Raw genomic sequence first — 12,637 nt, 5'->3', positions numbered from 1 at the left:
CGAGTGCGTTTTTTTCACCTTCTAATCTTCACTAGCCTCTGCAAAGGAGAAACATTTGCAGCTGATGGAGGAAAAGGGAGAGTGGTAGTTAAAAAGACACATTTTAGAGAACAATGGGTACACTCTTTCACATTAAACCTTGCTGTTCACATTACACAGCACATGTGCTTTCGTTATAAGGTCGCATTTTGCTTCTTGTATTGAGGGCCTGCTGGCTTGGTGTGAGAGATCACTCACGCTTCACCTCTCCCCACACTGCGTGGCTAACAGCGGGGAACATTTCTGTTAAGCCACAGCCAAACAGCCGAGCAGGAATGGGCACCTCTGAATGTCCCCTTAATAAAAGCACCCTATTTCAACCAGTTGACCATGAATGATATCACTCTCCTGAGGATAACACCGCGAGATAAAGAAAGGATGTTTGAATGCCAGCAAACACCGGGACCATACGCTGCCATGCTTTGTTATGCAATGATTCCCGACTATGTGCTACTGGCCTGGTGTGGTAAAGTGTCCTACCATGGCGGATGGAATCAGGCCGCCCTCCCCAGAAACCTTTTGCAAAGGCTTTGGGAGTACATCCAGGAGAGCTTTATGGAGATGTCCCTGGAGGATTTCCGCTCCATCCCCATACACGTTAACGGACTTTTCCAGTAGCTGTACTGGCCACGAATGCCAGGGCAAATTAATCATTAAACATGCTTGCTTTTAAACCATGTGTAATATTTACAAAGGTACACTCACCAGAGGTCCCTTCTCCGCCTTCAGGGTTCGGGATGATGCCTTGGATGGGTTACTGGCTCCAGGTCCAGGGTGAGAAACATATCTAGGCTGTTGGTTTCTCTGCTTCCTTGTTGTGAGCTATCTTCTCCATTGACGGAGTCAAAGCACAGGGTTGGGATAGTGGTGGCTGCACACCCTAGCATGGCATGCAGCACATCATAGAAGCGGCATGTTCGGGGCTCTGATCTGGAGCAGCCGTTTGCCTCTCTGTTTTTTTGCTAGGCTTGCCTGAGCTCCTTAATTTTCAAGCAGCACTGCTTTGCGTCCCTGTTATGGACTCTGTCCTTCATGCCCTTTGAGACTTTTTCTAATGTTTTGGCATTTTGTTTACTGGAACGGAGTTCAGCTAGCATGGATTTGTCTCCCCATACGGCAAGCAGATCCCGTACCTCTCGTTCGGTCCATGCTGGAGCTCTTTTGCGATCCTGGGACTCCATCATGGTCACCTCTGCTGATGAGATCTGCACTCACCTGCACCTTGCCACGCTGGCCAAACAGGAAATGAGATTCAAATGTTTGCGGGCTTTTTCCTGTCTACCTGGCCAGTGCATCCGAGTTGAGAGCGCTGTCCAGAGTGGTCACAATGGAGCACTCTGGGATAGCTCCCAGAGGCCAATACCGTCGAATTGCGTCCACACTACCCTAAATTCAACCCGGCAAGGCTGATTTCAGCGCTAATCCCCTCGTCAGAGGTGGAGTAAAGAAATCAATTTAAGTCGAAAAAAAGGGCTTTGTCGTGTGGATGGGTCCAGGCTTAAATCGAGGTAACGCTGCTAAATTCGACCTAAAATTGTAGTGTAGACCATGCCTTAGACTGGGCCCTGGGGCTTCAGTATCCTGTGTAGTGACTGTGCTTACTCAGCAGGTTGATGGGATTCCTTTCCTTTAGGAGTCTGACAGTAGTGCTGAATACAGTGACCAGCCCAGGAAAGGTAATAAATTCAGTACATGCATGTCTGTTGTACCTTAAGTCTTAGCATCCCCTTGATGGAACCCAGGGAGGTATAATCTCTTCAGAAACCCCAGCGGGGATCAGGTATGTCAGTCTGTTTATTTATGTCTTCCCCATCCTTGAGGGAGTGTCCTTTCTGAACTAGTCATGGTCTTTGCTCTCAGCTTCTCAAGCTTGGACCTTGCTGCCCAAAATAAGTTTGAGAATAGGGGTGAAAGTAATATTAAATTTTTAGCGGTACGGGGTTTGGGATCAGCTTACCCCAGCCAGCCTATCCGCGCTGCCTGGCCTGTCCCACCTGGGGCTCCGGTGGCAATTTAAAAGGGCCCAGTACTCTGGCCACTGCTGCAAGGCCTGGTCCTTTTTAAATCGCCAGCCCTGGGGCAGCTGCCCCTTTTGCCCCCCACTGTCGACCAGTATGTATATTGATTCCATGGTTTTTAGCATCTAGCAAAGTTATGAATCCCAGGCTCCTCTTTTGAAAGCCTCATGCCAGTTTTCTTTGAGCACAAGAACTGAGGTCAGGTGTAGAATGATAGCTTTGTGAGAAGTGTTTGCCCACAGATGATATAGTTTTGTCTTTTATCATTTTTCTATATGAGTTTATTCAAGAACTTAGGGATTGTTTGGTTTAACCCCTACAGTTGTTTTGGGGGCATTTGATGCACTGGATGAGATATAATACATGTTATGATAGACAATGTATAGGACTCATGGATCTTGAAAGGTGTCTTGGGGCATGAGGGGAGGGGTAATTGATCATCATAGCAGTAGCAATATATCTGCAAGTTTTGCATCTGTTGTTACGGTGGGGTCTGGTGCCACTTTCCCAGACCTGACAAAGAGCGCTGTGCAGCTTGAAAGCTTGTCTGTTTCACCAACAGAAGTTGATCTAGTAAAATACTAGATCAATACTACCTCACCCACCTTGTCTCTCTCATATATTGTGGGACCAACACTGGTACAACAACACTGCAAACAAAAGAAGTTTGGTGAGCTCTGTAGGGGGTTGGAGGTAGGTCATCAAAGCAAAAGGCCCTTGTTTTGTCCCCGAAGTGCTGATGGATGGGTAGCTATCTGGTGTCATTGTCCTATTTCCTACATGTTTTTCCACAATCTGCTACGGAACTAAACCAACATAGTCCTACAGTAAATGCCCCAACTACCAGGTCACAATACATTATTCATAAATTATTGCAGAGTAGCCCCACTTCCACCACACTGAGCACTTTGAAAATCCCAGTTGTTTGTTTAAAGCAACTTCATGGGATATGAATGCTAAGGGTTACTTTTCAGAGAATGGAGAGTTGTACAACTAAAACCACATCCACAACTTTGGGAAAAATATCCTTTAGTGCAGCGTTTCTCAGCCTATGGGTTGGGATCCAGAATTGGGTCTCCAGAACATTTCAAAGGGTTGCATGGCATCTCCTGTGGCTCCTGTCCCACAGGGCTGGCTGGGCATGCATCCCTGTTCCCGGCACTGCAACCTCTGGGGTCCCAGCGCCACTCAGGTTTGGCCCAGACGTCATGATTACGAGAGTTCGGATAGGCCAAATTTGAGTGAGTGACACTGCAACCCCATGAGCCAGGTCCCAAGTCCATTCACACAGATTTGGTCCAGTCAGGAGAGCGGGGCCAAACCTGAGCGGCGCTGCAACCCCAGAGGTTGCAATGCATGGAGCACAGAGCCAAGACCATTCAGCCCCACAGCATAGAAGCTGCAGGAGCTGCCACTGTGGAATGAGTGCCAGGTAGGACCCAACCCCCCAGGGGGGCAGAACCTGACAGAAACCATCTCAGGGCCTCCAACCCTAAACTATTTACTGGGTAGTGACAGACCATAAACATTTACAAATGGCTCCTGAGGCCAAAAAGGTTGAAAACCACTGCTTTAATGTGTCTTCCCTTCTTCCTCCTCCTCCTATAGGAATATAGTGTATGTTGTCTTAAAATATTCCCTGACATAAAGTGGCATTGACTTACTTGGAAACTGAATTGTACAAATACTGCTATATTTTAGTTCAGGAATTTGGTTTGAGATTTTCATGTGTGGGTTCCTAAAATTAAGCAGCCTTATTTTCAGAAATGCTGAGGAACCACATCATCCATTAAAGTAAATGGATTTGTCTGCACTGGTGAAACTTTACCGAAACAATTCACACTGCTTCAGCTGAACTGCTGTTAAAACTGGTGGGAAGCATGGAGTACACTTCGAAACATTTTTGCCACAGTTTTGATTAAAACTTTTTTTAGAAGGTTATTAAAATGGCAATGAAAACCGTTCCAGCCTCTGGAACCTGGTCTACACTATGGCTTCCCTCAGTTTTAACATAGTTCAGTGGGAATATTTTAGTAAAGCTACTCAGTGTTAACAAGACAATGGGAATTTCAGTACTTGGCACTCTTTGAAAATTAGGACACTTATTTAGGTATGTAACTTTAGGATTGCATATTCAAAATGTTTGGCCTTGATGTTCATATGTGTACATTAGAGCAAATCAGCTGTAATATGACTTTGAAAAATGAAGTGTAAATCCTTTAGCTCCAGTCAAGAGAGATTTTCCTAAAATGTTCTGTACTGTGCAAGGCTGTACAAAGTCATGATTGGCGCTGTATGGGAGGCTGATCTATGAAAGCCATCTACAAAGCAAATCTAAAACTTCTTCTGCACTAGGAAATGCACAAAACCAACTTGAATGTATAGACAGGATGAACTTTTCTCTCTAGTTTAGTCCTCAGTTGTCAATTCATGTCAGTTTAAACATCTGCCTCACCCCCATCACCACTACTCTCAGACATACAATTAATTTGTAAGGGCTAGGAGTTGCTTAACTGTAGACTTGTGAAATAACTTTTTTGCATCATTTTCTAAAAGGAAACACTCTTCTAAAGGGTACCAATTAAACATCACCCAGTTATCTTTCTCCTCTCCAGCCCAAGCTTTAAAAGGGAGATTGGCTTCCACATATATTTGTTTCTACTCCCATATTCTGTTCCCTAAATGCCTAATTAAAGTCCAGAAAAATACAATGACTGTGTGTGCTTTTTACGTATCAGAGAGGTAGCCGTGTTAGTCTGGATCTGTAAAAGCAGCAAAGAATCCTGTGGCACCTTATAGACTAACAGACGTTTTGCAGCATGAGCTTTTGTGGGTGAATACCCACTTTGTCGGATGCAAGAGTGTGCTTTTTACGTGTTTTGTTTCCGAAGTCCTGTATTTGGTGTGCACATTAGAACAGACACAGAAATGTTAAATAATACTCAGGAGCTGGGTAGGGAGCCTGCCCCCTGTCCCAGCCCTGCCAACCCTCCCCTCAGCACTCGTGGCGTGTCCTCTCCCTGGCCGCACCCCCTGAGTGCCCATGGCACTTCCCCCGACGTGTCCGTCCCCCCCCAAGCATCCACAGCGCCCCCCCCCAGACCCTCCCATCCTGTCCCCTCCCACAAAGATTTAGTCAGTGATATATAGTAAAAGTCATGGATAGGTCACAGGCCATCTGTTTTTGTTTATTGCCCGTGATGTATCCGTGACTTTTACTAAAAATACCTGTGACTAAAACATAGCCTTAGTCATGAGCCATTGTGCTGTAGAAACCATCTTCATTTCCTTTCACTGTCTCAAGCTATGTCTACATGGTTCCACTGTTCAGACAATGGATGTATGAACTGAAGTGCACACTAGCATGCTTTAACTCCCTCGTGAACACTGCTGGTGCAAACTGAAAGGTACTTCGTTTGTATCAGTGTACAGCTGTTTGAAAGACTACTTTAACACAAACTCACTGCCATTTAGATTGCACCAGCAGCATCCACAGAGAAGAGTTATGGTACAGCCCACTAGTGCATGCTGCAGCTCGTACCCCCCATAGTTGAAATGTGGGGCTGTGTAGACGAGCCCTATTGTAAGAGCCTGTGGGACTAGAATCTGGGCTGCAGGGGGGTTCTGGGTTGCTGCTACTTCTGTATCGCCAGTGGAGGCATAGGTTGGGTTTCTGCTGGTGGACCCTGTGAATCTAGACATTGCAGGAAGTACTGCCTAGCAGCACCTGACTAGTGCCCCCCCTCCCCGAGCCCACTGATTGGCTCATGCTGGTATATAAACCAGGAAGTCTTCATAGGGAGCTGTCTGAGCAATGATGCAGAGTGTCTGCTTGCTTCAGCTCCAGACTTTGCTTTGCTGTGGACCCTAGACTCTGGCTTCTGACCCCAGTTCATCCGGGACTTTTCTACTTGCCTTGTGTTTATAACCTGGTGCCTGACTGACTCCCTGGCATCCTGACTCGGCTTGAACTCCACCCCGCTACTTGTCTCCTCATGTCAACGTGGTACCTGACCAGTGCACATAGACCACCCACAGCCCGGCCCTGACACCCCTGTTCCTTTTTGTCTTAGGCCATGTCTACATTAGTGAGCTTATAGTGACACAGCTGTACTGATGTAGCTGTGCTGCTGTAAAATCGCTCATGTAACTGCTGTAGGCCAATGGGAGAGAGTTCGCCTGTCAACATAATAAAACCACCTCCAGGAGCAGCAGTAGCTATGTCAGCAGGAGAAGCTCTCCTGCCAGCATAGCAGTGTGCACACTATCACATATGCTGTCAAAACTTATTTCACTCAGGGCTTTTTCCCCACACCCCTAGGTGATATAAGTTTTGCCGACATAAGTGGTAGTATAGATATAGCCTAAGTCTTAGGTCGGAGATCGGTGTCTTTGTGAGCCCAATTGTAATCATCACCTCCGCCCATTTTCTCGTCCTGCAAAGCTATATTGAGTTCACATATCAAGGACAGGCTTTCAGCAAGCTAAATAAGTGTCAGTTGCCCAGTCCTTGGGATTTCCATTGTCTTTGTAGGGTCTTCCACTTATGTCTTCTGCTTATAACAACATGATAAGATAGAGTTATGAAGATAGTTCATAAAAATAGGAGAGACAGTTCCTACTTCCATCACAACTAGTCTAGCTCTGGATGTATAGGGCTTTCTCTCCCAGACTCAGACCTCTTGTCCGACACCCTTCCTTAAGACATGGAACTCTGCATTCCAGTCACCCTAGATCCTAAAACCATTGCCTTAGATCTCCTGAGCTGTTTTCCCCCATCACTTAAAGATGCTCCTTCAGAGTCTCACCTAACCTGTAGGCCCTCTGGGTTTAGTTTAACCCTTCGGCGACAATGTGGCTGGAAAGCAAGGAATACTGGCTTAACAAGTGATAGCTAACCACAACCACTTTACTCTTAAAAACTTTGGGAGTTACAGAGCCTTGTAAAATAACAAAAAGTCCTGAGACACACCCTTCCCTAGTCTGATCTCACCCCTTCTGTGAGTCCAAGGTCTGTCAGCATTTCAGGCTTGGCAATGGTTGCTTAGAGCAGCATCCTCTCTGACTCTGTCTTTCTTTGCCCTGTGTGTCCCCTGACTCCTGCAATGCTTCAGGCTCCTCCACTGAATCATTCTCTCCCCCACCTTGTGTAGAAAGTCCATCATTCCAGGGGGATGGATCAGTTCCTGACAATCAGTCAATGGCAGTAGATATGGGGTAGTCAATTATTTTTTGTCAAGTCCAAATTTCTTGGTCAAGGTATGGTCAAAGTCCAGACTACAGATAAAATAATAATTGGCCCACGATTTGCCTACTCTAGATTCATGGTTTCTCAGAGATTGTACTTCAGTGAAGTCTCATGTATCTGACTTTGGCAGGGTACTGTCTGCAATTCAGTACAATACACTAAGCTGCCTTGTGCAATTTTAGACAAATGTTCAGCACATAGTAATAATTATACCTTGCTCTTATATAGAGCTTTTCTCCAGTATATCTCAACATCCTTTACAAAGCTGGTCATTATCCCCATTTTACAGATGGAGAAACTGAGGCACAGAGCAATGAAATGATTTACCCAAGGTCACCTATCAGGCCAGTGGCAGAGCTGGAACTGGACCCCAGGTCTGCTGAGTGTCAGTCCAGTGCTCTAGCAATAGGGTACACTGCTTTTCTAATACAAAATGGAGTTCATAATATGATACAGAGATATATCAGTCTGTCACATCCTCATTTGAACAACTGCAAAACCTAATTATTATTGAATTGAGCCCAAAATTATCATTAGTAATTTGGAAGAAAACTGATGCAGCAGTAATGGTGAATATGCATCTGCTTAACCTCACATTAAATATGAATGCATTTTATATATGCTTTTTTAAAAAACATGGCCACCACAACTAAATTAGAGGCACTGAGAAAATTCTGCATAGTTTATAATCATGCTTGACTGCAGTCATTTCTAACCATAACTGAATTACCATAAGAGAGAGAGTTTGTCCAATATAATATATATGTATGTATGTTACAGTTACTGTAATAAATGTTAAATTCCCTGTTGGGATTGCATATGGTTTAAAATTGATTCTGCATTTTCTGGTTATCTGGGCACATGGAAGATAGTATTAGAATTATGTGGATGAAGTGATAGAGAATACAATATGCCTCCCCCAGAAGCTAGATAATATGCTCTGACTAAAATAACATCATACTGTTACCCCTACTGAGGCCTTTTTCAGCTAAGAACTGAAAATGAATATATAGTTTGGTCTGGAACTAGAGGGAAATGACACTGGTAACCTTTACTTGGTGAGTGGTAAACCAACTACTGTTGATCAGCTTGTTGTTTCACATCCTTTCCTAATGTAGGCTGAAAAATACCTTAATAAAATATAGCTGATAAAATCATCTGGATAATTGCACTAGTCCTTGTAAATTGAGAGCCAACTTCTGCCCTGTCTTGCATCTGCTGTGATCCCACTGAAATCATAGAGAATGCAAGTAAAAACAAAACTTTAATCTTAATTACTAAATATAACTAGTAATCAAGTGGAGATAGTAACTTCCATAAAAATAATCCATTTTGCTTAGTGGCTATTTATTCAACTATTGTTTAATTGCTGGTAGGTGTTGTTTAATTACTGCTAGCTATAATAGTATTTGGACTGTTTCCATTCAGCTACCGAATGAAGTTTAAGCTTCTCATCCTTGTAGCATTGTGCAGAGCATTAAAGACATCTGTCTGCTTTTCTGCTCTTGTCGTCTGTCGTGCCCTACCATGGCCCTATTGCTCCACCAGTAATAGCACTCTGGTCTTTGTGCCTTTCCTGTGCCGTTCTCTATGCCTGCAATGATCTCCATATCCAATGCACTGGACTCATCCCTCTTGAATTGATTCTTTATCCTCGAAGGTACAAATTCTAGTCCTTTCACTTTCTAGTCCACTATCAAGCCTACACTAACATCTTCCCAATTAAAAAAAAACCAACCCCCCCACACACATTTTTGTTTGTTCTGATTGAAATTTTGTTAGTTCTGTGTGTCTCTGTGTGTTTATATAATCATAGCCCCTGTCACAAAGTGCTCTACAATGTCATTATCTGTGTCTTGTACAGCTTTAAGAATACTCGTACTGTTCAACAAAGAGTAGATAGTAATATTTAGTTGTCAAGGCTGATTCCCCACTCTGGCACTTTGAGTGCAGAAGGTGGAGGCCTGCAAGGATTTTAAAAATTAATACTTGCCACTCCAGGCTCGTATTAACCCCCTCTCTCCCCCAAAGGTTACAGCTTTTCTCTGACCTTGGCTTGGTAAACACTGCCACCACCCGAGTGAAAAACTGCCTCTTGCAAATCCTGGAAAAATTCACTTCTCAGCTTTTCCACCCCTCCCTCAGGGAAGCTGAGAAGAAAACAAACAAAAGAGAAACCCAGCTGTTGCCACCAGCAAATTGAAAAACATATGCGCAGACCTTTTAAGACACAAAAACCAATCAGGTTCTTAAAAAAGGTAAATTTTTATTAAAAACAAAAAGAAAGAAAAAATGCATCTGGAACTTAGGCTTTTGCTAAAACGTTAAAAAAAAAATCCAAAAAATTAAGCACCCAAAATAGCTTTCTTGGGGGTTCAGCTTAAAGGTTACAAGCAAACAAAAGCATCTGGGGTTAGCACAAAGGAATCCACAAGCCTTACAGAAAACAAAAGAAATAAACTTAATCGCGTCTATCTAAACATTCCTCATGCCAATGAATTCTTCTAGGTATGGATGATGAATTTTCATACCTGGTCCAAACTTTACACTGCATTTCAGCAGTCCCTTCCCCCACCCTGTCTCTTCATCCCAGAGAGAACAACAGAGAGAGAAAAGGAAAGGTTTTTTTCCCCATTTCAAAAAGTTCTAACCTTCCCATTGGCTCTTTTGGTCAGGTGTTTACCTGGGGGATTTTTTTAACCCTTTATAGGTAAAGCAAGCAGCCACCAAGAGGGATTTTATAGCTAACTGGCTGGTTGGGTGTCCATAAAAGGGAGGCGCCCCCCCTTTCATTTATTACATTAGTTTAATCACATAGATAGCACATTGAAAATTGAGAATTTTGAAAGCCATATTTTTCCTTTGGTATACATATATGTTCAGAGAAAAATAGTATAGAACTATCACGGTTCAAGCAACTGCACCTGAATTCCCCCCCCCCCCCACCATGGGCACCCAGTCTTAGGCTTCTGGCTCCTCAGGCATCACTTTTCTTGGGCAGAGAGACACGGCTCCTTCCTGACTGGGATATTTCCAGGCTGCACAGTTCCCTGCCTACACTGAGTTCCCCAGCAAGTCAGACTGCCTAAACACGCCTGCCTCGAGCTCCCCTCAGAGAATATAAACAGTGTAATTACTAGAAGTTACCACATAGCCCTTTATAAGCAAGCATATTTATTCTTAATGTGAAAGCATTACAGAGAGAACATATTAAAAACAATAAAAGAATATACATGCCTGCTTATAAACTTATCAGAAATCAACCCAATTCCAACAAGGACTCTGGTAGGATTCAGTCCTTCAAACTCCATCAAGGTGTTTTTCTGTCTTTCCAAGTTCTTAACAGCTCTTAGTTCAGAACAAGAACACCCATTAATCCATGAGTCATTCTTTTCTACAGTTTAGGTCTAAAGGTCCCCTCCTCAGGTTGAAACTTCAAAAGGCTGAGTTCTTGCATAACCAGAGGAGGTATATTTGCATACACATCCACCTGGGAAACCCATCTCACTTTGTCCCATAAATTCATTCTTGTCTGGCACAATAACACTTCCTAGGGCTACATGCCATTCCACAATAATACATAAACTTTACATTTTTAATAAAATGGACTCCGAAGCTACTTACACTTAATTCATTAGGATTTTTCAAGGATATTGCAGGAAATTGCCGTAGCTGTCACCAGAACGTAGTAAGATGTAATTGTATATTTTATGTATCCGCAACTATTGTCTTCTAAAGAACAGCCTGTTAGGTAATGCAATTACTGTGAAGACAGAAACATTTTTGAATTTTATATTAATATTTCTTTAGTGTTTTACATTTTTATAAGGTTACATTAAAATGTTTTACATTTATAAAGGCTAATTAATTGATTGTCTCTTTGCACATGCAAAGATTAGGTTTCATTCAGTTAACAAGTAGCACAGAAAGACATATCTAATATCCACTATGTAAATTGTTCCAACCCTTCTTTGTCCATTGTTTTGCAAACATAACAAGCTTTAATGCACCTGTTTGATTTTTTTTTTTTTTTTTTTTTACAACTTCAATCAACAGCACCAGTAACTTTTCTGTTCTCTGCTGTTAGGTAAAAAGCATGAAACATTATATGTTCATTTCCTTAGCATTTGACAAATTAAGTACTTTCTTACAAAGTGAATGCCTTTCAGTCACTTTCTAAAATGTGGTTTTAAATAGCCAGTAGTGCATGTTGCACTAACTCTGCATTTCAGTTTGTTACAAAGATTATTTGGCCTTTGCTCTTGCTAGCTAAGGTGGGGCTGGGTGATTCAGGTTGTTCTCTTTTCCCTTCTTACCTGCAGATTTGCATGTTTGACCTAGCAGAGTAATTGGGCCCACAGCAACATGGGCGTGCCTCCCTGAGAAACACTTAGTTTCATGTATGACTCATAAGCTGAAGCACAGACACCACTTCCCCAATCTACAGTAGCCATTTTAACTGCATAAAACTGCTGGATTTCTTTTTACTTTCTGGCTCTTGGGACTATGCAAACACCTTAAAACAAATTAAGGTAACTTTTCTGTCTTGCTGTGGTACAGTATCTAAATAGGAATGATAATTCTAATAGCAGAGTAGGTGTACCTGTTGAAAAAACATGGCTGTATGTTCTTTACCTCTGTTAATGTATGAACTCAGTCACATGCTTGATTGCACTTAACTACCAGAGGAAAACAAAGAATGCCAGTTCTTGTAGGTTTTTGGCCTTGAGGGCAGAGCATCTTTTAAAATCTAAAAATCTTTTGTACACCAGAAATTCCTCAGATGTATCATGAGAGTGAGACTGAAAAAAAGAAAACTTCCTGTTATAGTTTAGTAAATACCGTCAGTTCTGTTGCACTTTACGTAAACATGATTATTTAGTATTTAAGTGCTGTGTAAACTAGTGTTTTTTGGGGTTTTTTTTGCTGTGTGTTTTTCAAAATATTAAGTGGACTATATTGTTTCTATGTTCCTGAAAACAATACACCTGAAATAAGCCTTAAAAATTGACAATGTTTTAAGTGTTATCGCATTTCATTTCATGTATGCTTATTCTTAAAATGTGTTAATATTTAATACTTTAGATGCGCTGCTGGTTTTATTGCTTTAAACACGGCTCAGTTGATTGTAGGATATATTAGTCTTTTCTAAAGCTGGGTACACGTTTCTGTTGATCTGTTTGTCGTGTAGTAGAGAATTTCTGAAAGATATTTGGGCAAAGTATTAGTTAATAGCACTACAGACTCTGGTTGCATTTGCTTTGTTATACTTGCTAAGGTTTGATTCTGAGCCGCTGTAAACATGTTGGATTTGTAATTCAAAGAATTGATG

The 12,637-nt window shown here is 42.4% G+C and overlaps 1 protein-coding gene across 3 annotated transcripts in view; it reads left to right on the top strand.

Moving 5' to 3' along the window:
• Positions 1-12,637, top strand: part of ELF1 (E74 like ETS transcription factor 1) — a 146,790-nt gene that overhangs the window by 39,931 nt on the left and 94,222 nt on the right. The window contains exon 1 of one of the 3 annotated variants that reach the window (XM_045012526.1): positions 11,712-11,837. The exons of the other annotated variants lie outside the window; for them this stretch is intronic. The gene's annotated coding sequence lies outside the window, so the exon portion shown is untranslated. Of the gene's footprint in view, positions 1-11,711; positions 11,838-12,637 lie in introns of those variants that run through there. 3 annotated transcript variants of the gene reach the window in all.

The sequence above is a fragment of the Mauremys mutica genome, chromosome 1 (assembly GCF_020497125.1).
Source record: "Mauremys mutica isolate MM-2020 ecotype Southern chromosome 1, ASM2049712v1, whole genome shotgun sequence".
Lineage (NCBI taxonomy): Eukaryota > Metazoa > Chordata > Testudines > Geoemydidae > Mauremys > Mauremys mutica.
This window is presented reverse-complemented; position numbering and strand designations above follow the sequence as displayed.